Source organism: Xyrauchen texanus, chromosome 3 (genome assembly GCF_025860055.1).
Source record: "Xyrauchen texanus isolate HMW12.3.18 chromosome 3, RBS_HiC_50CHRs, whole genome shotgun sequence".
Lineage (NCBI taxonomy): Eukaryota > Metazoa > Chordata > Actinopteri > Cypriniformes > Catostomidae > Xyrauchen > Xyrauchen texanus.
Window position 1 is genome coordinate 5,973,328 of NC_068278.1, and position 27,233 is coordinate 6,000,560.

The 27,233-nt window shown below is 36.6% G+C and overlaps 1 protein-coding gene across 4 annotated transcripts in view; it reads right to left on the reverse strand.

Annotated features, from left to right (window-relative positions):
* Positions 1–27,233, reverse strand: part of zbtb20 (zinc finger and BTB domain containing 20) — a 114,775-nt gene that overhangs the window by 73,037 nt on the left and 14,505 nt on the right. The window contains exon 1 of one of the 4 annotated variants that reach the window (XM_052109726.1): positions 10,325–10,472. The exons of the other annotated variants lie outside the window; for them this stretch is intronic. The gene's annotated coding sequence lies outside the window, so the exon portion shown is untranslated. Of the gene's footprint in view, positions 1–10,324; positions 10,473–27,233 lie in introns of those variants that run through there. 4 annotated transcript variants of the gene reach the window in all.

Here is a 27,233-nt window from a genome sequence, read left to right on the forward strand (position 1 = left end):
CCCTTCCACGAGAAGGCTCTATGCGTCCAAATGGTCTGTGTTTTCAAAATGGTGCACCGACAGAGACCTGGACCCACGGACATGTGGGGTGTTGTCGCTGCTCGTGTTTTTACAAAAGCTGCTGGATAAGGGCAGATCCCCATCCACGCTCAAAGTGTACGTGGCGGCCGTCGCGGCGTTCGCTGAACCCCTGCAGGGTCAGTCACTGGGAAAAAACGAGCTGGTCATCCGCTTCCTCAGGGGAGCTAGAAGGATGAACCCCCCGCGCCCCCCATCGGTTCCTATCTGGGATCTTTCCGTAGTTCTCGAAGCTATGAAAGCCCCCTCTTTCGAACCGCTTCAATCCGTGGATTTGAAATACCTTTCACTCAAAACTGTTCTTCTGACTGCCCTGTCATCAGTTAAACGTGTGGGAGACCTTCACGCGCTGTCTGTCAGCGCTGCGTGTCTTGAGTTTGGACCAAGTGACTCCAAGGTCATTTTAAAGCCTAGACACGTCTATGTCCCCAAGGTGATTGGTACTCCTTTCAGAGCACAAATCATTTCCCTATCGGCGCTGCCAGCATCCGATAGCGAACGCGACGCCAATCTCCTTTGCCAAGTCAGGGCACTGAGATTGTATACTGCGCGCTCCGCCTCTTTCAGACGCTCTGAGCAGCTTTTCGTTTCGTTCGGAGGGCGCACCAAGGGTTTCGCCGCCTCGAAACAGACACTGTCTAGGTGGATAGTGGACGCTATTGCTGCCGCGTACGCGTCAACAGACCTACCATGCCCGTTAGGCATTAGGGCTCACTCCACTAGAGGCATGGCCGCCTCGTGGGCATGGTCCAGCGGGATTTCCATTCATGACATATGTGTGGCAGCGGGCTGGGCTTCCCCCTCCACCTTTGTCAGATTTTACAATCTGGAAGTGCCCGCCCTGCAGGCGAAACTACTAGCGGTTTAATACGCTACAGCTCCCCTGGTGAGCTGCACTGATGGGACACATTCCACACAGACCGGCACCGCCGCTCTGTCGTTCCCTTCCCACTATGTGCTTATGTATTACACACACACTGGCCCGCACTCTTGCCGGCCAAATATTATTCCCCCACTCACAAGGGCTCCCCGGGTCCCCCACCCCGGGGCTCATGCAGTGGATGCTTGGCGCGCACGGCGTTGACAATGGGTTCCGTGAGCGTAAGCTAGCTTACGCAATACGAGAGAACCTCTCGTAAGAGAACGAATCGGTTACCTTACGTAACCTTGGTTCTCTCTAGAAGAGGAACGAGTATTGCGTGAGCCGGCCGTGCTTGCGCCCACGGCGATTTTCGCTTCATTCAATGAAAACCAGGGTTCCAGCCTACGAAACTTCCGCTTATATGCACTCTAGCCACGCCCATTTTGGCGGGCTTTGATACAGTGACGGCGCGGGCACCTGTCATTGGACGCAAGTTCACTCAAGTTCGTCTATAGGCTGCAGCAGTTGCCGCAGAGCTACCTATGAGCTCGCTAGCTAGCCCGCTCAAGGTATGCAGTTGCTGCACTGCGTTGACAATGGATACAAAATTAAGGATAATTTTTTGGCTTCAATATCTCAGAAAAGATGAATCTTTCCCGTAGCGTATGCTAGCTTACGCAATACTCGTTCCCTCTTCTAGAGAGAACCGAGGTTACGTAAGGTAACCGATTCGTTCCATTTGATGCTGTCATAGTTTTTATGAAAAACTCATACATAATTCTGATATATCACAATATATGTAAAACACATGTAATATGTATGATCATGTATGGCTTTTACTGATATAAAAAAGTAACATAATTGTACACATACTGTATATGCAGTACCACCGCTCCCTACACACATACTACGTAGTCTGCCTAGGACACTATCTTACCCTAGGAGGGCACCAGAAAGTCCACCAGCTGCCCTTACTCGCACGTTATATGTTATTCAAGGACCCGAAAGCAGTTGTGGAACACAGACGATCGCTTCACGCGGTCCACCTGGAACTCTGCGTAGGGCATCAATTTGGCCAGCGGCGGCCCTGTGTATATGTGTGGCAGGGCGGAGGGCGTAGCCGGGTTGTGATCATACACACCCGGTCCCTTATCAGGATAATCAAGCCTCCGAGAGGGATAAAGGCTGACTGCGAAGGATTGTGCGGTAGAGAGAGATCTACCGCACAATCCGTCATATGTGTGTTTGTTGTCTTTTAAGTATATAATTAAACTATTATTTATATTGTCAAGCCAGTTCTCGCCTCCTCCTTTCCACTGACTGCTTTACACTGGTACCGAAATCTGGAAATCTAGTTAATCAAATTAAAATCATGACGTTTGATTTATTAAACCGCTAAAGGCTGCAGTCTTACTGTGGTTAAGCAAACTTTAAATAAATCGGTCCCGCTCATCCACTAGAAACTTAACAGACATTGAGAATCATTCACACTGTATGAGATGACAGAGCAGAGCACTAAACTACTGTGAACCACGCAACACATTTAAAATATATATTTATATAATTAAAATCACAGCATTTGCACTTTAATCTTAGCTCAACTTTATTTATATTACATTTAAATCAACTGAGCTGACTTCACAGTAATACAATTTAAAACATTTCAAAATTACCACATACACAAACACCAGTACTCTAAAATACAAATACTACAAACTGTGTCCTACATTTAATTTGTCAGACTCAAAGGCCAGTTAAACAGATGAGATTTCAGAAGTGACTTAAAAGGCTTCAATGATCATTCTGCGCCGTGACGTGAACTGTTTATCCGGAAAAGTGAAGCTTCTGGCAAAAAACACACATTATAATAAAAGCAAGATTCAAAATAAAATCTAGATACCTGAAATTGAAGAAAAATATATTACAACTGTATAGTAAAATGCAATATTCACTTTAAAAATAATAATAATAATTAATCAAAATATCACAAGCAAGACAACTGTTGAATAAAAGTTTCGCCAAAAGAAAAATGCAATGTCATGTTAAAAGTTATATTTTCACTTGTTAAAAGTTTTAAGAATGTATTAATTAGACACCATTTTGATGATGAAACTGAAATTAAACTTCATTACTAATAATTATTATTAACCTATAATTATTAAAATAATTATTAAATAATAAAAAATAATCAGTGTTAAATAGCACATTATAATATTAGCATATTTTTGCTGTGGTATCGAAATTGGTATTGAAATTGAAATTTTGTTACCGTGACAACAATACACTGGGCCATAAAACCAACATCTTATCCTGAGGTGTGAAACAGCCCAGCTGTCTTTTGAATGCAAAAACATGTCCTGCTGTATGAGGTTCCTCGTTTTTTGCTGCCTGCTTTCGATAAGTGTACCTGTAGAGCAGAAGTTGCACTTGCCCCCTGCTGACTGCTACTTGCAAAAATATGAAGGTGGTACTTTAAGCTTGAATAATAGTCACAAGTTTGAATCCAGGGTGTGCTGAGTTACTCCAGTCAGGCTTCCTAAGCAACCAATTGGCCCGGTTGCTAAGGTGGGTAGAGTCACATAGGGTAACCTCCTCGTGGTCGCTATAATGTGGTTCTCGCTCTCAGTGGGCTTCCTCCCCATGTGCTAGGTCTCCGTTTCAACATGCTCAAGCCACATGTTAAGATGTGCGGATTGGCTGTCAGACGCAGAGGCAACTGAGATTCGTTCTTCCGCCTCCCGGATTGCGGTAAAATCTCCCACACATCCCTTGGTCGTTTCCTGGCCTTAGTCAAAAGACACCACATCAAGTCTGTAGATATGGTTCTGATTCCTCTTTCAGTGCAAGTCTATGGAATTTTTGAGTCGGTTTCAGTGTTTTATGATACCTTAGAAGTAATAATATATCTCTCCTCCACAAGCCGGATGATTCAAGGTGTCATTTATTAGCAGAAACGAACTTTGTTATTCAAATGATTACCATCAGTATATTCATTATATTAATTAAGAGCAGAACCCCTAAAGGTGAGGAATTAATGTTAATGTAGTCTGAGATGCATACTGTACTGCACATATTGCATACGGATCTGTTTGATCACCATCCACACAGACAGAAAATATGCATATGAATATAAGTGGCAGAGAACAGAGACCATGATCAAAGCCACGTGCTCGATTTAAAAAAAAAAGGTGCTTTGTCTGTACTGTCTGTCGCGCTACATGGTATAGACAATGCCTGTATCATGCATATTGATACAGGCAGAGGAGGTAAACGTTTCCTGATAAACACATGCCAGCCGCGAGACTTGCGTAGTTTGGGTGCGTAGTTTGAAGACCTTTCAAAAGCTTTTTAGGGTACATTAGATGTAACAGACATAAAAGCTTTACAAAACACTCCATTAGCCTCTCAAATATTTCATACGTTTCATTCATTCATACATACATATTTTTTTACATTCACTCCACACAACGCACTACAGAGTCAGAGTGCAACAGTGACGCCCACTTTTTCAGTGGCCTTGGTTTTCCCATTGATTTTCTCCACAGGAATTTAAATAAAAGAGTTCTAAGCCTTGAACCAAACCCACCAGCTCCGAGATGAATCACAACATTACAAACTTTGATTTTAAGCAAAAGTGTATTTGAAAATTTAAAAAAAAAGGACAAAGACTGACTGTGTAAATGTATTTATATATATTTTTTTTATGTGGGATGAACTACTCATCCTAGCACTGCAAATGAGGTAAATTACATAAAAAATGCTGGTACAATGTACAATTTACTTACAGTATTGTCATTTATTATTATCAGTGGTGGATGGTAAGAAAGTATTTTTTACGTTGTTATTGTACATATATGTAAATATGTTAATCTATCTTTAAGAGTATTTTCATACTGGGAAACTTATTTTTACTCCACTACATTTTAAAGCATATCTCACTTTGTAATCCATAAAAAAAAAACTAAAAAAAAATGCAGACTCATCCTTTTGAGACTATTCTTTTTAGTGAACTTGAGACTGACAGCCTAAATGATTAATTAGCGATTCAGACTTATCCGACTGCAGAGGTTCTCAATTAAACACTGATTCAGTATGTGGCCGGTGCGCGTCTCAAGACAGCAGCTGGTTGGACTCGGACGTGAAATATGCCAAGAACTGAGAATAATATTATCCTAGAGTAAATGTATTTGACTGATGGAGCGAGAAGTTAATAGATTAATGCAACATATATTGCAAGAAACATGTACACAACTTTTCCAAATGACAGTTTTAGCAACACACATTTACTAAAAGGGTTTAGTTTGAACATACTGTATGGATTTTATTAAAATTATAAAAGCATTTGAGAGATACATAACTTTTATCATATAAAATGGTAATCATATTTATAAGTTCTTATGATGTTATTAATGGTTAATGATCCTCAATCATGGCTACTGTGAAAGGGCAATTTGTTTAAGAGCTCATTATGTATGCTTAAAGACACAAAGACCACATATATTTTTACACATTTGTGATAAGTGATTCTCTTTTGGTAAAGTTTATTATTTATATTATCAAGCCGGTTCTCGCCTCCTCCTTTCAACTGAACTGTGTTACAATGCCCAAATGAATCAGACAAGTATTGCATTCAGAGCTTCTGGATCTGACTCCAATCAGTTCAGGAAATCTGTATCAAAACCCAGCCCAACCGATGACACACTGTTGAACTAGGAATAGTTTTGTAGCTTATCTTATAACAGATGGCACAACCTGAATAGTGGAATCCATTACAATCATGGCTGAAGACCCATTTTCTGGGAACACATGACAAACAAACTAGCCAACTAGCTTAATGCAATAATAATAATAATAATAATAATAACAGCTTTTCTACACTTCCCTTCAGATCTAGCATTTTACAACACTGTTAATATACCAAAATTAGTATGGTAGCGGTACTTGTATTGTGGTCTTCCTTAAAGCTGTCAAATAAAAATGTGAAATTCAAATAATCATTGATTTTAAGATAAAAATGCACATTTGAATGCTAAAATGAGAAATACAATTTTGAATGTGTGTCCAGTGCTGATGGTGATTTACATTATTGGGCTAAAACAGACTCAGTTCAGTGAATAGAACGCAAGTGGAATTTTCTTTTAAATTGACACAGCGTCTAAAAAGATGCATCGTTACTGCAAGAGAAACTGACAAAACAGCAAGATACAATGCACCGGTCCAAGTCATTCATCTAGCCAATATTAACATAGAAAAAATGGACGTGTTCAGAGTGAATGGCCCCCAGAGTGAAGTCTTTGGCGGTTGTGTCTTGACCATGCCTTGCTCTTTTACAGTATCCACGTGCGCTACATAAGGTATGTACATTCTATGGTATTTAATGGCAAACACTGTGGTAACACCAGTATTCTGAAGCTTGAGTTCTCGGTAGTACTATGTACACTAGTATCGGCTACTGAGCAACACTAATTTAACATAGAAGCGTCTACAGAATTATTTGACTCATTTTACTAAATATTTGAGAATATGAACTGGCTAAATCTTTTGGCTATATAATTTTATGCACATTTGTTAAAAGCAATAATAAAGGTTCCTGTAGCTCAACTGGTTGAGCATGGCACTTGCAACGTCAAGTTCATGGGTTTGATTCCCAGGGAATACCTTGTATGCATTGTCAGTCGCTTTGTATAAAAAAAGGTGTCTTTAACTACTATGTACTCAATTAACATACATACAATACAGTGTATTCATTGTGTAACTACATGTTGTCTGCACAGTTCTCACAAGATAAAACATTTGTTGCTACTGAGGTTGAGGTACGGGTAGGTTAAGGGGTAGGGTTTAGATTCGGTGTTAGGGTTTAGTGTAAGGATTGTGGTAGGATTAGGTTTAGGGTTAAGGCTAAGGTTTTCAGTGTAACTACATAGTTTAACATGGTGGTTAAAGACACCTAATATAAAGTGGGTCTAAAAAACAAAACAAAAATCACTACAACACAGTTCTGATTGGTTTACACTGATTCATTCCCCTCTCTTGTGGATGTAGTAGATGATGTTGACTTAAACAGAGGTCTTTGACAGGTGTCTTGTAGATTTTTTCACCACCTGAAATAATGTCTTCAAAATGTGAATATATTTGAAAATGTTCCTAAATAGTTCTATGTGCAATAATCTAATTTGTAAGCTGCTTTGTATAAAAGCACCAGCTTAATGAATATATATAAATGTTAATGTAAATATTACGAATGCATAGGTTTGGAATAGTGGCATACTACACCGCAAGCCATTCAGGGTGATTTAGGGTGAAAGTTGGTAACAAAAGTATGGTGTACGTCCAGCACTGAAACTCGAGATCGTCACACACACACACACACACATACACATTTCGGAAGGCGGGCGGGCGTTCCCCTCCTCTCTGCCTGGCCCACAGTGGGTGCACAGCAGCCGCCTGCTACCTGCCCAGAATTCTAATCAGTCTGCCCCCCCCCCGTCACTCTTATTCTCTCCCCAGTCTCGCTCCACCCACCCGCTCACCCCTCTGTTGCCTGCCTGCCCACCCTCCCTCTCTCACTCACTCACTGCCTTGGACGAAAGGGGCCGATGATCCTTCAAAATTAATTAGATCCCTCCCAACCCCCTTTTTTCACAAAAAATTTAATAAAAAAAAAAAAAAGTAATTTTCCTTTCCCCCTCTTCTTTTCCCTCTCCCAAAAATCTTAGAAGGGAATCTCTGAGTTTCATGGCCACAAAAAACAGGAAACTGGTTTGTGTGTGTGCTGTATCCATCATTGTGGCTCTATATGTCTGTTCGCTCAGTAAAGCTAACTGTCAATACGTCCCTAGAGGTCAGTTTGTCTGGAAGGGACCCAGACGGATCTGCCCTGCTGGCATGACAAAGAGTACAGGGCGACTGCAAAGAAAGAGAGGAATAATAACACAGATGACAGATAGACAGAGCGAAAAAGTAAGAAAGAACCGGAGCTGAATTCAGGTTAATCAGAGACGCTTATTAATGAGGCGGCCATCTCATAACGCATGCCGTGCGGTGACTGGGAATAATAATTTTTATCAGGGATTGGGGGTGCAGCAAAGAGAGGGAGAGAGAAGACAAGAAAAAGGTGAGGGTGGGGTGTCGGGCAAAGCGAAGGAGGGAGAGGGGATGTCAAGCATTTGAATAATATAAATCTCAAATATGCAAATGTGACTTACAATGCTCGGCATTCACGCATTGTCCTTTGCCTCTGAGGCTGGTCTTTAATGGCACAGAGGCAGAAACAATAAGAGAGTGAGGTAGCACCGAGAATTTATTTATAACGGAAACAAACTATAGTGTATAAAATGGACATCAATATATTAATGAAGCTGAATGGTATGCTGACCTCATTTCCTCCAAATTCGATATGCTTTTTGATGTCACGGACATCCATACTGTTTGTTTACAGGTGTTAATAGCCTGATTGTGTCTTTCTTGACTGTCAAAACCTCAGTTAAATTATGTATGTTGAAATACCCCCAAAAAAGTAACAAGGCAAGAAATCAAAGTGGCAGTATTGGTCTTTATTTTGGCAGCAATTCTGAACCAGAATAATTCAGAACAGGACAAGAATTGTGACACCCACTGAATCACTGATGTGACATACTTTTCCTTGCTCGGAGGTTTTAGCCAATGTCAATTTCCCAAAATATCCTTACCATACACACGGACACTGCAAATTGCCACATGCGAATCTGAGCGAGGTTGCTAGTCCACAATCTATTGAAATTAGCGAAATACCCCATAAAAACTGGACGCCCATTGAAGGCAAAAACAGACCACACATTCATTCAAAAATCTACAAATATTGGTTTGTCAGTAAAGATCACCAAAGAAGACCATTAAATCACCAGTACTTGTTACAGAAGTACCAGTACTTTTGACCTATCTAATTTTCAAATATTTATAGTGATTTTGAATAAATATTGTATAAAATAAATGTTCATTTAAATTCAGAAATTGTGAAATTTAGAAATGCATCATATTTGCTGTCATTTAATTGTATAATTTCCTGTATATTAGCGATTATCGTCACAGTTATCGGAATTGGCTATTAAAAAAAAAAAAAGTGTTATATTGTTCAACCACTACTTTTTTGACAGGGTTAACCCAAAACACCTGAACAGTTGAAAAACCACACTCATATACAACATTTTCAACCAACATTTTCAAAGCGTATCCAGCTATTTGCTTTAGATAATCTAGTCAACACCATGTACTCCGGTTAATAACCAATCCCTGGATTACAGCACAATTACTCACAAAAGTGTGCTGTAAAAAAAAATCAACATTTTGCAATTTCAAATTAGACAATAATATGCCGTTAAAATCTTCTCTATGAAAGAGCGGCTAAACGATCAATCAATCTAAGGATTTAATTACCTTTGCTCCAATTACATGAACCCTACAGGCAGGTTTGCATTACAACACCAACACAGCACATCAACTGTAACATGTGAAATGCTGTTGCCATTTGTGGAAAACATTCATTAAATTCAAGAATAAATATCACAGATAACATATCATATAAATATTTGCTGTTAAGGAGAGATGACATTTACACCAAGAAAAAGATATCCAAAGTTATCCCAAATAACAGCAGATGTCACATTTTGAGATTGCTCCCCAAGTTTCTTAGTAAATGAGAAATCAACAGCACACACGCACACACGCGCACACACACACACATGATGAGATATTAGTAACACTAGCTGCACACACACTCGGCCGAGGTCCGTTGAGGGGATGGTAAACTCTGCCTTAGGTTAGAGGACTAAATTATGTTAGCATATAAATGCAGACCAGATTGCATGTGAACGCACAAAGACAGACAGCCCTAATGAATAAAATATCACTTTTGTCTTTTCGTTCTCTTTTTGAGCATGATTTTGTGTAATACAGACATTCCTTAGACAAGCTTAAACAACAGACTTTTACCGGTCGCCAAATGAGATGGCAAAATATGTGTCACTCTCCTGGCGGCATTCATCATTTATTTCGTTATTTATTATTTTTTTTATTTAGCGAGCATTCATTTCTAGTTGAATAGGCGGCTTCACTAAATGTAGAGCAACTGCTTTTGGGAACCCTTTTAACGTGCAACAAATACACAAATTGAACACAGGATGCACATTAACGAAGGGGAAAAAAATCTGTTAATATGCCTTTACACCAAGTCGAAAGTATCTTTTAGCCATTCAAATGCTTGCATGTGAAACACGAGAAGCAAAATTCATACGTAAATAGGCCTTCAAATATCAAAGAATATCATGCCATCCTTAAACACAAATAATACTATAAACAAATGTGGAGGGAAGAAGAAAAGAAACAAAAGCCCATGTTAAACATCCTGACCTGTTCAGACTGATCCCCAGTGTGTGTGCATGGTGACTCCTCATGCATTTTTGATGCACAAACTGTGTGTGTTTGCTGTTGTACACAAAAAAATTTATAAAAGAATAAAATTGTGACGTGCTCATCCACCTTCTGCCGCTTTGCCGTCTTCTCACTGTCTGATTTCTCAAATATGAGTCTGACACGTGAAAAACAAGGAAGTGAAATACAGAGAGTCGAATGCTCCGCACTTCCTATACAACAACGCGCCAGGCCTGACCTGAAACGACCCAGTGCTCTGTAGGCAAAGTGCCAAGAAAGTCTTCCGGAGTAAAGATTGTTTTTTTAGATTGTGTGTTTATGGCCTATCGCCACCTAATCATAAAGTAATGTATGTTCCTTCTTTATCTGACGAGCTTGTTTCGTGTTTTGCTGTCAAATTAGTCCTCTCGCTTTTTAATACGATTAACCATTTGCAAGGCTCAACACTAAGGTTTTCTACTGGCTGGGTTGCAACAGTAGTTCAGATATTTGCTGCCCTGCCAAAATTTTCACTGACCCTACCATAAATATGATAAATAGCTATTTTATCCAACATATGTTTATATATGACAGAAAAATACATTTGCAAATAAAAAAAACATTTTAATATCTATATGCTCAAAAACATAATTTTGCTGGAAAAATGTTATTTGTTAAATTTATTTTAGAACTTCCTCTCTCTTTTGAGTTCACAAACCTGACACCTTTTAAGTAACCTGAATTGTTTTATTGTTTTGAGATAAAAAAAAAAATTTACCACTCAACATGCATTCACTGTACTAGCTAATTCTAGCTAGTTTCCTTTACCTGAAGTATTTAAATTGAGATTGCTTGTTAATTTGAAGTTCAGTCAAAGAGTTAAATTTTAATTTATGTGCCATCAAAATGCGAGTGCGAGTTTAATAAGAGCAGTCAACACGCATTAGTACAAAATCAAAATCTGACAGTTCTTCTTACTTAAACGTGCAATTCACTTCACTTCACTTCAATTTGTTGATGTAACTGATTACCCCAAGTTGCAAACTTGTATAACTTTCTTTTTTTCTTCCGTGGAACACGAACGGAGATGTTTGGCAGAATGTTAGGGACTGAAAGCTTCAGTCCCCTTCACTTTTATTGCACGGGAAAGAACAGCACACAAAAAAATTACATTTCTCCTTGTGTTCCACACAGGAATTTATAATTTTTGGATAACTAACCCTTCAAGTTTGCAAGGCCTAATAGCACGTGTATAGTTTATACGCAGCCCTTGAGCCACCATCAAGTGGTCCAAAATTATCTCACACTGGCCCTGGGGTCATGGTGTCATCTTTACTGTGGAGGTGACTTGTGCAGGTATAAGGATTTGGACTATAGACATTTTTGAAAAAAAAATTGATACAACCTTAAAAGAATATTAACTTGTATTGAATATCTGGTTCAACTCAAACGAAAGCATTTGTGGCAAAAATAACTTCAACTCATCACTCTCTTTCTTAAAAAAGAAAAAATGGAGGTTACAGTGAGGCACTTCCAATGGAAGAGAATGGTTATAATTTTATAAAAGCACTTACATTAATTCTTCTGTTAAGATTGGTTTATATTTGAGTTGCATAGTTGTTTAAACGGTCATTTTTGCAGCAGACTATGCAGACACTGGGATTACAGGGGATACGTGTTACACTGTCATGGCAACAAAGTTGTACATTTTGATATAACTTTACAAAGGTTACACAATTTGATCACACTAAAATCATGTTAACATTCATATTGTTTACATCTTGTGGCTATATTCTTCTTTTTTTTTTTTTTTTACGGATTGGCCCCAATCACTTCCATTGTAAGTGCCTCAATGTAACCCAGATTTGTGGTTTTTTAAAGAAAAGCAGGGACAAGACAAAATACATTTTTGTGGTAATAAATACTATGTAACAAATGCTGTCCATAGAATATAACTTGTATTGAACCCCCAAATAGTCCTTTAATCCCTAATGTCTTTTTATTTTGGTAAAAATGTGGCTTTGCTTTGTTTTTTCTTGACATTTGTGTTTCTGACTATTACAAGAGGAGAAAATCCTCTGTGAGTCACCGCTTATTATCAAATTTCTCCTGCTTTTGTGGAAATTACAGCTAATTTGTTTGCATGCATTGGTATTCATTCAAATGCCATAAACACTTATTAGACAATTAGCAGCATATAGACATAGACCCACATGATTACCACCTCCAGAGATGTGACTCCAAAGGTCCAACTGGTGTAGGCTTTGTGTGAATAATTAAAAGTTTCATTAATTGCTCTTGAATTATATTCTGATGTGAGTGTTAACACATACCGCACTACATATTACAATATATTTTTTGCAATGTTTGCTGTGATTTTGTGCCTTCCAATATACAATATAGTGGTATAATATTCCAATATAGTGGTTCTCAAACTGGGGGGAGCACCCTCCAAGGGGGGCATGGAGAGTTTAAAAGAGGGGAGTGAACATCCATATGTGACGCACACCATCAAAATGAGTCTTAAGTTACAACTGGCCGTTATTGAAAAAAAACTTGATTTATGACTGTTTTGTGCAATTTAAATAAGAAAAATGGTCTCATTTTTCAAACGATGTCAATGTTATCATGAAATTCAAACTATAAATGTTGTTTTCATGCTCTTAAATGTTACGTGCCAAATTGTGCTGAAGTCAATTCAGAGAGGAGCACTGAATATAGTGTCTCTACTCTGACCAGCGCTCCTCTTTACTACAAAATTATAGCATGAAAAACACATTAATTGAAGGTGCTCAGCAAATCAGTGTTGCAACAGCGGGAAGACGTCAATGACATCAATAACCTTCGATACATTTCCATCAGGAAAGTTTTTTTAATAAACTGAACTGTAGAGAAGCTTTTTAGAGAGCAATTTGCTAAAATTTGAAGTACCATCACTGTCAGAGATGCAATAACAGATGTGGAGTGGATACAACTCATTTCAAAGAATTTAACCACTTCAGTGCCGGTGGATGCGTGACCTCTGCATGTCAGCGAGAAAGGAATCTTTAGAGGCTGTTTTCTCAAAAACAAGGTTTTATGACAGCCAACGCTTACATTATTATATCTCGGCAATGGTTTGGAATAGAAGAACAGACAATGTCTGTCAATCAACTCGACAATGCATATGCGCATTAGCTATACAAGCCGAGAATGTTTTTTTTTTTTTGTTTAATCTGAGGTAAAGAAGCACAATTTATGATTCCAGTGTTGTCAGATTTTACTGCTGATTGTAAATATGTCCTTTGACCATAATCTTGACCAACCATTTTTTAGATTTTTGACTTTTCCCATTCAAGTAGATAGGAGCTGCATTGTCATGACTGGAAATAGCCTCCCGAGAGCATTCCAAAGATGGCTGACAGTGGACTGGAGCTTGAAAGACTCAAAATGTGATTCTGTGTCAATGCAACTTAAAATGATGGAGCAGGTCACATATAATATCAATAATAATTTATTTATTATCTATATTTTTTTTGTAAAAACTTTACCATAAATACTTGCAATGTTTAATAACATTTGTTTTGGAATAATTAAATCATATTTACAAAATTATTATAAGGATCCAGGGGCCGGTTGCACCAGCTATACGTACGTTACAATTTAGCCTAGTAGTGGCGTAAATGGGCACTAAGTCACAATTTATGCACTACTAAATATTTGAGTGTTGGTAGGACGTAACCCTACGTATAAACTACATATTTACGGAAGCCTGTTGTTGCATTGTACTTACATTTAAAATACCTGCAACCCTAACCCCAACCCTTTAATTAAATCTATATTTACACTGATAACCTTTACCCCTAATCCTAAACCTAACCCTACAACAACACTTACCCTAATCTAAACCCCAACCCTACACCTAAACCTACCCATAATTTTCCCATGACAATTGTGTAAATAACAAACATGGCATCCGAGAAAGACTTTGCTATTTTATTCTCCGTTGCTTCGCTTTATTTCCAGATATTCCAGAGTTGTTGCTATTTGTTTCCATACCTTTCTATCACGACCTGGAGTGGAACTGCGCTGCAATAATGGGGTTTCCCTCTTATATTAAACTCTGGGATTCCCCCAATGTACCAGCGTATATACACGAATGTGAAGGACTGTCGATATTTTACATTGGTGTGTATAAATGGGTATAGTTTATATCAGGCTCTGAGCGGCTTGATCTACTTAAGGTAAAGAACCCCTGATCTATATGAAACTGATATAAGCATGTAGAATAATAATACTAGAAAATTTTACAAATATGCAAAGATTCTATGTTTTGTTTGTTTATTTTTATGGTGCCACCGGAAAAGGCCTTAATGCTGTAAATTGACGATTTTTGCTCGCATAAGCCAGACTTTTTTGTAGAGCATATTGCAAGTAAGATTTAAGAGGTCCATTTAATATATTTAGCTCCATTGACAGAATGTATTCCTTAGCATGCTTTAGAGGAGTATGAGGGCAACCCTGATGTAACCTATACAATATTAAGATATATTTTCCCATTGATTTTGAAAGGACATTAAAGGGATAGTTTCACCTAAATATAAAAGATCTGTCAACATTTTGTCACACTGAATAATAACTTCAATTTAAGATTAAGATTCAAGTTTATTGTCATTGTGCAGAGTACAGGTACAGAGCCAATGAAATGCAGTTGTTTTCACATATCCCAACTAAGCTGGGGTCAGAGCGCAGGGTCAGCCATGAAACAGCACCTCTGGAGCAGATAGGGTCAAGTGCCTTGCTCAAGGGACCAGCAGTGGTATCTTGGCGGTGTTGGGGCATGAATCTCCGACCTTTTGATCAGTAACCCAGAGCCTTAACCGCTAAGGCACCACTGGGCCCCAATTTGGGTCTGTTCCACATACAAAGCACTATACTTTTGGTGCTTGACAAGCCCTGGTCCCCATTCCTTTTAAGTATATGGATAACAGCAGCTTGAGGATTCTGCTAAATATCTCTGCCCTAGAATTATTATAATTTTTTTTTTATTCACAACGGACAGTAATTGATATTTGTGGAATAGTTCACCACAATAAATTTAGCAGAATAGTCATTTCCATCAACTGGATATTTGGTGTAAAATTGTAAGTAAGTAAAAAAATAAAAGAGCCCTGCAACAACATGCCTATTTAATGGAATATATCACAAAGCTATTTAGAAGGTGGAGCATTTGACCGTTCATGTGACAGTCTGTAAAATTATTTGAACCCTGGAGCAAATATTGGTACAATTAAAGTCTTATCATGTTGGTACAGATGCCCATGGCAACTGCCATTTCATTTTAGAAAAAAAGCATAGAGCAAAAGTGTGATAGCCAGTAGAAAGAGGATGTCATGAGAATCCGTAAAAAGATCAGAGTGGCGATATACCCACCAGGGGCTCCACACTTCACACACGACCACAATCTACAGCAATGGACCCACTCTACATAGCATCAATAAAGAATGTGAAGATTTCGATTAGAAATGTAGCCTCGCTTTTGCTTGTTTATGCCCGTTTTGTATGTATTTTGTTAGTGAGAGTAAACACACTTTAACCCCAAAAAACTGGACTCTGAATTCAGTTGTTTAACCAGGCTGTTCCATTCCTGTGGGCTCAGGACATGTGATCTGATCATGTTAAATTGGAATTTTATGCAGGCAACATTATAGTCTTTATAAGTGGTTCTCAACTGGTGGGTCGTGACACAAAATTGGGTCACAGGTCTGTTGTGATAGGGTAAAAAACAGCTTAATGCAAACATTATAATGCAACAAAGCTAATGAACGTTAAAATTGTGTGGATAATTATTGATGTCAAAGGCTGTCTATTCAAACTCTATGGTATTTTGGCACAAATTCATCTGTCACTAGATCAAAGCATGCCAAATTTTGCAGATGCCAAAATGAATGAACTTGAGATACCCTCATTCTCGAAAATCATGAACAAAACTATATAATATATATATATATATATATATATATATATATATATATATATATATAAAAAAATACAACCCAGACTACATTCAATATTTTTTGGCAGTAAGGATAAACATGGCTTAAACAGGATGAACAGCTGCCAATTTCAATAGAAATTCAGAATATTTCTATGTGATGTAATCAGCCTAAGTAATGTTAATCATATTGCATATATTTGGTTCTTTGTAGTTCATGGTTGTTTTATTATTTTTAGTTGTTTCACTTTCGAGTACACACTGAAATACATATCTGCAGAAGTTTACGAGTATCGTGTGTCTAGTATGTGCGCCGATCTGATCTGTACTGTATTACACATACTCGAAAAACACTTGAGGCTCATGATACGGTCAGTGGTTTCAGAGCGGTTCTGTGCTCGATACAAATTCCATCTCGTGCTCTGATTATGAGTTATACACAGAACAGATCTGCTCTGAGTTCGGTTCATGTGGTTCGGTAATGTGTATTGACTGTGTTATATTCAAACTGCATCAGATTTACTTTTATTGCACGTTTGCATAATATAAAGTAACTCCATCTCACCCGGGTTTTGTGGTGGGTAATTTTGCTCATCTATCCGCCACAGTTACGGGCGACCCAAGTTAGACAGTTAGACACAAAGATGCGCAGTTGAAGAAGCACACTTGATTATGTTTTGAAAAACATAGAACAAAAGGGCTTGCGAAAAAAGAATGATTTTAATACAGTAACGTTCAAGGTGATGCAGACAGCAGAGAATATAGACTCGCCGTGCAATAGTTTGTTTGTGCATGCAGTTTGCATAGGTGCTGACTATATTCACAATATAGCACAGCCTTGAGTGACTTGCTGCTTTTTAAAAAATGGTTTAGAAATAGAGGGCACATATTTTCACTAAAATAATATTTTATTAGGCAAATTCATTAAGTGCCATCATTCTGCTAGAAAATATAGTCCCTGTATTTTGCTTTGCTATGCAACAATGACAAGTCCATTATGGGTGCAGAGGACTAGTATGGTGAACAGTGTTACCATACGGAAGGTAAGATATAAAGGTAGACCGATGTATCGGTTTTACCGATTAATTGGTGCCGATAGTTGCTTTTTGGAACAATCACTTATTGCCAATCTGTGCAGATAGTTGCTGATATATATATATATACACACACACACACTCACCTAAAGGATTATTAGGAACACCATACTAATACTGTGTTTGACCCCCTTTCACCTTCAGAACTGCCTTAATTCTACGTGGCATTGATTCAACAAGCTGCTGAAAGCATTCTTTAGAAATGTTGGCCCATATTGATAGGATAGCATCTTGCAGTTGATGGAGATTTGTGGGATGCACATCCAGGGCACGAAGCTCCCGTTCCACCACATCCCAAAGATGCTCTATTGGGTTGAGATCTGGTGACTGTGGGGGCCATTTTAGTACAGTGAACTCATTGTCATGTTCAAGAAACCAATTTGAAATGATTCGAGCTTTGTGACATGGTGCATTATCCTGCTGGAAGTAGCCATCAGAGGATGGGTACATGGTGGCCATAAAGGGATGGACATGGTCAGAAAAAATGCTCAGGTAGGACTTTTTTTTAATACCTATTTTAAAATAGTTTTTTTTATATATAGTATATATAAAATTGTATTAATATTATACTTTTAAAATAATTTCATGAATTTAATCTGAATTGAAAAACTACAAATCAATAAAATTATCACACTTTTATTGAAAGTAACGCACCAAAATTGGACAGAAAATATATTATAACAATATTAAAAATATTATTCTTTATTCAGTTCTTTAACAATCAAATTTAACAGATTTTTGTTTTTTCACCAATTATCCAATAAATGAAACGTTATAGAAAACTCAACTGATTAGCAGCTCTAGGGTAGCATCTTGCAAATACAAAAAGTTGAAATATACTACACAGTCATTTTAATGATAACAACAGGCAGAACACAGAACGGCAGAGATCTGTTTATGTAAACGTATTTGCACTTTAATATAAAATTATTGTGCAAAACATCAGTGCTTGAACTTAAAACCAAACTCGACTGTAAACGACAGATGTAACCTCAAGTGAAGAACAAGTTTTGCAGGGCTAAACAAATTTTAATGTAATTGCTATACACATAGCAAATTGGACTGCTTTCTATTTAAGTAAAAGTGTCAGGTTTCTCTTCAAGAACAAAAGTTTCTCAGATTTCTGGCAAATCAAGAACATGAGATGCTGCATTGAATAGTCTCTCTCTCTCTCTCTCTCTCTGTGCTGGTGCAGATAAATACCTGCGTGCAATCCGCGCAAGCAATGGAAATCGATCTTTATTCATGCGCCAGTAGTCAAGAGGATTGTCGTGTTCGCAATATGAGCGTAAAGTGATCGTCTGTGTTCCGCAACTGCTTTCGGGTCCTTGAATAACGTATAATGTGCGAGGAAGGGCACTTTGGTGGACTTAGTTAAAGATGGTGCCCTCCTAGGTAGTTGGTGCCCTACGCAGACTGCGTAGTACGAATATAGTTTGCGGCGGTACTGCTTATTAGTATTATATAGTATTTCCACACCACTGACATCAGCCTTTGCTTGGCAGCGCTGTGATTATGATTAGATCGATCAAGAGTGAAACCTGAGCACTGAGGGGCAGGGAGGCATATATATCGGCTCATATTTTCAGCCTTTTTTCTCTTTCAGCCAAAACAAAAAAAATGCCATTTTCAGTGGCCGAAATTTCGGTGCATCCCTAATGACAATCAAATCTATTTTTATTCTAATTTTGTGAAATTAAGTAGATGTCATCATCTCTGTCATGGATGACAAGGAAAGAATAAAATTACTAGTTTGTAGTGTCAGACTTTTACATTTTCTAAAATTTCTCTCAGGGGTTACCCCTGAACCCACATAAAGTATCATTCCTCAGTCACAAGCGCTTTAATGTCCCCGTACTTGCTATCTGAATGTAACCAAATATAACAATAATTTGAATGTAACAATGTACAAATGCGTATGTATATCATGATAAATGTCGATATCGAACAATATGAAAAATAATATCTTGTTAATATTTTTGGTCATATCGCCCAGCCCTACCAAATCATATTTTTTTCTGGTTATTAATGGAATTTTGGTTGAACAATAAACTGCATCTGTGACTTCGAACTCTTGTAGCATCTCTGTCTTTGCCCGTCACATCGAGGAAGTACCAAGACAAAAAAAATTGATTTTAAAAACTATTAGTCAATTAATCGTTTATATGTCTTTTTCACCACCTTAGTTATCAGTCACAATCCACAGTCGGCCGACCTCTAGTAAGTTCCTCAAAAAGTAATCCACTACAAATTATTGATTACTTCAATAAAATTGCAATCAGACTATTTTACTGGTTTCTTCAGCAAAAAAGTACACATTACTAATAACTTTACTTTTAAGTTACTTTCTAAAACTGTCAGTGTTTTCCTTTTCTGCTCAGCAAGTTAAAATAAAAATCTATATTTCCTCCTTGTCCATTGTCACATGCCATTCAGATGTCACAGAAATACAAACAGATACACATATTAACATAATTCATATTTTAAATGTATAATACAAAAATTATATTATTTTAGAAATTTGTGTAACCAAAGTAAATGTACTTTTGTACCACAGAACATCCTGTTACCACAAAAACAGAACCGGTGCGCAACATCTGATATGGTCCTGACACGTATGATGTTTAAATTGCTCAGGTGTTTCATTCTCACTCTCTCTTCTCTACAGTTCCCTGTAACTGTTAACTGTCTAATGACAAAAAGACAAATATCAATAAATCTATCATATTTCATCTGGAAATAAGAGGATATCTTGTTTAAACAGATTTAATTCACAAACCTCAGAAAACGTGCAAATCTGTTCTTCCTTAGGAGTGTTCATTCCTCTTAGTGTACATTATATATATATATATATTTTTTTTTTTTTTTATTATTATTTTTATATTTGATAATATATTTTTTATTCTTTCATCATTTACTCACCCTTTATACAATTCAGATGTGTATGACTTTATTTCTTCTGGTTAAATACATATCTTCAGAAACAAAAGGTGTGGGTGAGAAACAGATTGATATTGCAAATTGCCAAAAACAAAAGAAGCCTGTGAAAGTCCAGTGGTGATTTATAAAAGTATATTAAATATTGATCTGTTTCTCACCAACACCAACACATCATATCACTTCTGAAGATATGGATTTAACCACTGGAGTCTTATGGATTACTTTTATGCTGCCTTTATATGCTTTTTGGACCTTCAAAGTTCTGGCAACCATTCACTTGCATTGGACCTACAAAGCTGAGACATTCTTCTAAAAATATTTGTTTGCGTTTAGCAGAAGAAAGTCAGTCATACACATTTGGGATGGCATGAGGGTGAGTAAATAATGAGAGAATTTTCATTTTGCGCTCATTTTGTGACAAAATGCAATTACTACATTACAATTACAATACTATTACAATTTCTTAATGTGCAAAGAATTATTAAAATGGGAAGACTAAACAGAAACCAGGGAAAACTTCTATCTACTACCTAAAACACACAAAATATAATTTTTTATAATTTTTCATTATTATTATTCTTCAAAAGTGAAAGTTTTGAGTGAAAGTTTGTGTAAATATAATGCAAAATAAAAGTTAATTCACTTTTATACAATATATGTATGTTATTTTACTATCATATTAAATTGTGTGATATTTCCTCATTATATCAGTCTATCGGCCACCTTGCTTTCTGGATATCGCCATTGGCTATTAAAAAAAAAACATTTCAGTCGACCTCTAACCTTAATTGAAAGTCAATAACTGTAATCTGATCCCAAGAATTACAAATGTAATGGATTACACTCCTTTTTTAGTTCGAAAATAATTAGATTACAGTAACTATTTAGTTTGTAATCAAATTACACCCAATGCCGGTTACTGTTTCATGTTTTTTACAGTATCAGTCATTTTATCATGACTGGAAATGAGTCTCTCATTTTATAATATTCAGTAATATTCAGGTTGGCTGGGTTCCAAAACAAACATAATATGTTTAATTTATTGGACTTAAGTCGACAAAAAATACAAGTATTTTAAATTGTTGTAAATATTTTAAGAATGTAAGGGTTATTTTGAAATATTTGTTAACAAAGCCTTAAAGGAAATCTTATATTTTATTGTATGATAAATTATTTTATATGTATATGTGTGTTACGTTTAAGTAAGAAGAAAGAAAACAGATCATTTGAATTGTAATCAATTAATCATCAGCAATTAGCCATGAATTCGCAAACTACAGTGTGAAGGTCACTTGCATCTCTAAAGATGCTTCTGCCACCACATTCTTGTGGTGGCCTTTTCTTGTAGTCACCACTGTACCTGCCTAACAACTGATCATTCATATATGTGACGAAAACTGTACACCATTTCATAATGCCTCTACTATTATCATATTCCATGCAAATCAGCTTGTGATACAATCTGCAAGTTGGATCAAAATAAACACTAATCAGATAATAAGCTTCCACTGCAATATGACCAAAGCAAAAAAAAAAAAAAAAAACTGTAAAATGATATCATGCTCTCAGACAGAAAGGACAAGATTACAATACATTTATTACAGTTAGTGTATACAAATTCAATTGAAATAAAGCTTAAAACATTTATCTAAACTTACTGGCAGAAGTAATGGGAATACTTCATCCAAAAAAACCATTTTGTCATCATTTACTCACCCTCATGCCTTTAAAAAAACACTTTGACTTTCTTCTGTGGTCACAAAGGCTACGTTCACACAGTCAGTGTTTGGGATTGAGAACAGCATTTACTTACAGTTGTGAGTCTTGAAATATCCTTTTCATACAACAGCGTACAGTAGTGGCTTGAATACTGTCTGCATATTTGAACAACCGAAGTCGCAACCGTATTCTAACACCTGTAACCATAGTGACAGTGACTAAAGTAAATAACAAAGATGGCAAAGTCCATAACACCAGCATGTCTTATCACAATAACTTGTTATTAAATAAACAAGTCCAAATGAGGCGCGAGTTAATTCATCAGTGCAGCATTAGTCGTGTGGCTGGCAATCACGTGCAGCTTTGGTGAAAGACAGCGGTTGGATCTTCATATGACACACAGCTCATATCTCCATCACTTTGAGTTAACGAAACCCCTAATAATTTACACGAGACACGCTCGTGTACATTGCAGCATGGCTTTCACATTATATGGTGTGACAGACAACTAGTTGCCCAGTGCGGTTCTGTTCACACAGCACAGGTTTGCTGAGAATGCAGTTGTGAGACCTGAAAATTTGCAGGTGTCAGTTCAGTAATAGGATGCGGCTGTCACACTTGTAAACAACCGTCCTGTGTGTGAATGCAACTGTATTAAGCACTCAAAACAGGTCTGATAACTGTATTCTGCTGCTGTGTGAACAGAGCCAAAATGAGCTTTTTACAGCAGAATGTCCAAGCTGCTGTTATCCACACAATGAAAGAAAATGGTAACCCTGGCTGTCAAACAACATTTTCACTGAAAGATTTTCAATGAATAGCAACTTAGATTTCAGTTTCTTCTTCACACAAAGCTATCATCTGTCTTCTCAAGTCTTGGAATATGACAATAAAATGTATTGAATACTTGTATACTATTTATAGTGGTTCTTGCATTTTTAGAGTTTGGAAAATAGCAGTGTGAACATTCTTCAAAACTTCTCCTTTTGTGTTCCACAGAAAAACAAAAAAGTCATATGGATTAGGAATGACATAAGCATGAGCAAATGATGAAACATTATTCATTTTTGGGTGAACTATGACTGACATTTTTAGGTTTCTAAGTATTACATTGGCAAGTAGAAACATCCTTGTAAACTGTGTATGTACCTGTTGCCATCGTATATACACACACAAAAAATAACATGTAAATAGTAAACTATCAAAATTGTTAAATTAAGTTTTAATGCAACAAAGCAAACATTCTTACAGCTTTTCAAATTCCTGTGTTTCTTTTTTTTTCTTTCAGAGTTTAACAATGCTATTGTTTTGCTTGCACTTCAAATAAAGAATTCCCAGTGTGCCAAAACTCCAGTGTCAAAATGTAAGGCCTTTAGAAACCTGACCCCGTCAGATTAATAACCATGTTGCAATTGCAACGTGTTAGGACAGCCAACAATTTCACAAGAGTTACACAGAAACTGCCAAAATCTCATTAATGCTTTTCACTTCATCACTGAAAAGAAGGATGTGAATTAATTGAAAGTTTGAACTGTAAAATAAAGATTAAAAATATCTGAACAAACATTTGGATAAAGGTTAGTGATAGTGCAGATATTTAAACATTCAAATGAAAATAAGAGGGAATGTTTTTGCAAAAACTGTTTTCAAAATGTGTCGATAACAAAGACCATGCAAGCCAAAAAGCAAAGAAAATAACTAGGGCTATAAATTGATTCAAATATATCTGACTCTAGTTAACACATTAACACATTCTGATCCTTTTTAAGGAAACAGAAGTCTTGCTGTTATTTCAGCATTTCTCCCTATGAGTGCCATGTTTTAAGACACTGTGTCAAGTTAAAAACAGATAACCTTTTAAAAACGCCTGGGTTGATTGACGTGTTTGGACATTAGAAGTTTAATAGTTATTTTAGAATGAACCCTAACCAGAAAGTTTGAGGAATATTAATGAAGTGCTGCCTTGCAAACGCTGCTAATTAAAGTAGAATGAAGTAAAAAAAACATTTGTAAATGCCTTCCTCAAACTGCTTTTACAACATATAGGTACACTGTACACATTACTTTTTACAGGGTAATCATTACATTTATTGCTACAGAATTACATTCAGCAATTGTGGTCGACCAATATGGGTTTTTCAATGGTTGATGGTGATCCCGAAATCTAGAGAGCTGGATGGGTGATGGCCGATATAAGCCCTGATCTACTTCATACACTTTAACAATAACAAATCAGATGTACAAAAAAAACTTAAAACACATATTTTATACAATATTTACTCATTTGCCTAAAACATTGACAAATCTATTGGTAGATTTTGGAACTGGACTGAGGGCAGGGGAGGACTGGGAATAGAAATCGGCGATATTTATTGAGCGCGTGGGGTGGGGCTTTTCGGCCATTTGGCTCAGTTTCGTGGCCGACACACTAGGAAAAGTCCCGGTTCTCCTTATGGCCATTCCGCCCCTGCCTGAGGGAAAGTCACTGCTTTTGTTTAACTGTTATCGGCAGGTTGGGGAATAACGGAGTACTGGCGTTATGTATTTAACGTACAAAACATGAGTAACTGTATTACACTAAATCATTATAATCAGAATACAGTTATTTTCAAAAAGCATTTTGAGTACACAAGCGATTATTTGGCATTTTATTGTCATTTGTTTAATTTTATATTTAGTCTATACAGTTGGAAAACGTTTATGCATTTAAATGAAATGATCCGAGTAGGGATGTACATGAGCAGTCGAATATTCGAATATTCGTTCTGTAATGATTATTCGAATAGTAAAAATACTATTCGAATACTATTCAGGCCAGAATAGTAAAAATACTATTCGAATATCGCTTTGCTGGCCATATATACAGTCAGATGCATGATAAATCCTGAACACACAAACTAAAACTGGCAGTCATAACAGAATGCACTGGGTGGCGCTGTTGAGTGTGGACACACGCTGATCACATTTGTTGAGCAAACAGTTCTGTCAGTACGTTTAGATGGACACCAGAAAAGCGGGTTATTGTGATAATGTGGCTTACTGTGAGAAAGCTGGGTTCCTGTTTAAATATACTGTATAAGCGGTGTACACTTTACTCTCGTATCTCTGTGCAGCTCGTCAGAAAGCAGCGTCCCCGTAGCAACGTAATCCCTGTATACGCTTCTTTAAGAGACATAAGAGGTAATAGACATTCCATCATTTAAACTGGTGTGTATAAATGAGTATAGTACTGAGCACGTGGATATGCTTGTTTTCTCAACAAAAATATGACATGAGATCCAATATAAACATGATAACTATTATATGCCGAGTGTTTATACTCATCCTGTATGTTAACTGCATCAGTGTACTGCATTAGCGGTTTCTTTTTCTTCACTTTGCGGGAGCTTTCATTCTAATCTTTTTTGTTTTCACGCATTGCTTGTTTAAATATATATAATTAAAAAAAACACAGGACATGATATAAGCTTGTTTTGATTATAATTACAAGCTTGTTTTTTTTATGGTGATGCAACTTTTATGACAAAAAAAATTATCTTTCTCATTAATTACCTTCATTTAAATAATAGAATATTCGATTATTCGTTTTTTATTAGCTTAAATATTCGAATACCAAGTTATTGATGAATGCCCATCCCTAGATCTAAGTAGCGTTTTAACAACTGGGAAACATTATGATGTATTACTCATACTAGCAGACAGACGGCGCTCTCATATTGTTAAGAGTGAAAAAGTGGATCTGACGGCATTGAGAATATACAGCAACAACAAAATGAGTTAGTAATCCTCTGACAGAGGACTTATAAATCCAATAAATACACAATTACACGACTATATGTTTTTAATTTGTTTATGCAATTTGGGTATTTTTAAAAGAATAAATGATGCTAATATGACAAATAATAACCAATGTAGCCTGTAGCATCATGTACTGTAGAAAGCTACAAATAATAGATTTTCTGCCTCATTCTATAAACAGAATCCACAAACAATCGGAAGATGATGTTGTTGTGTACACTCTGTGGGGTTTTGAGATAAGTTTGATACATCAGAAACAGTCCCTTGTGTAAATTGATATGTGAATATTTAGCATTATGTCAAGGTAAAATAGTATTTCTAGCAATTAGATGCACTTGTTGCACACTCACAAATATATTTTATAATAATTTTCTAATAATAAAATCCACGTTAGATCTTTTTTTTCCCCTCTAGTAAGACCTTTGATATTAGTGCAAAGATGTGCTGTAAAAATATTATTTTGTCCAAAAAAAATCGAATAAATACTTAAAATAAATGTGCCTGCTTAACGTATTTAGGCTTTTTCAGCGCATGCATTGTTTATATAAGTGTATTTTGTTTTACTACAATGGCAGATTTTCTTTTCATGTTTTTCAGCCAGTGCTTAAGAAGTAATCCAAATAATTTAGATTACATTACTGATAAGTAATCTAATAGAATATGTCACAAATAACATTTTACAGCATGTATTCTGTAATCCGTAGATACATTTTTAAAAGTAACCCTCCCAACCCTGGTTATCGGACGATGCCTATAATCACAAAACGGGCAATGGACGATTTATTGGTCTATCACTATTAGAAACAATATTGGCAGTGATAAAAAAAAAAGTATTATAACTAGGCTTATAAAATAATTCATAGCAGGGGTCAACAATAAGTATTTCTCCCTGGCCCAAACTGTCACTTGCCATATTGGACTGGTACCGCAATGTCACAGTCTTTCATTGTCTATGTACATATTATATGTCCTTGAAATCTTTGGATGTCTGTCATATATTGAGCATTTCTGTTGTGAATTCTGCTGATTTAAACTTACCCTGGAGATAACTTTATCTAGCTGGCTAACATAGATGAGGTTTTGTCCAAATTGCAAGACTGACTTGTGGTTGTCTTGGAAGCATCAGTTGCATTGGCTATGTCTTGCATCATATGCCAGCATTTCCCACAAATGTGTGTTTATTAATTTATTTAAAGAGTAATCTAAACATTTAATGAAAATATACATACTTTGTTTCTGACATATAAAATACATTGCTAAAAATAAACTGGTGGGGCCAATGACAATTTAGACTGGGCAAATATAAAATCTGAACTACTGGTCCAATTGGGCCAGTTCTTTTTATTTTATTTTATAATTTTTTTCAACTGACTAGAATAAAATT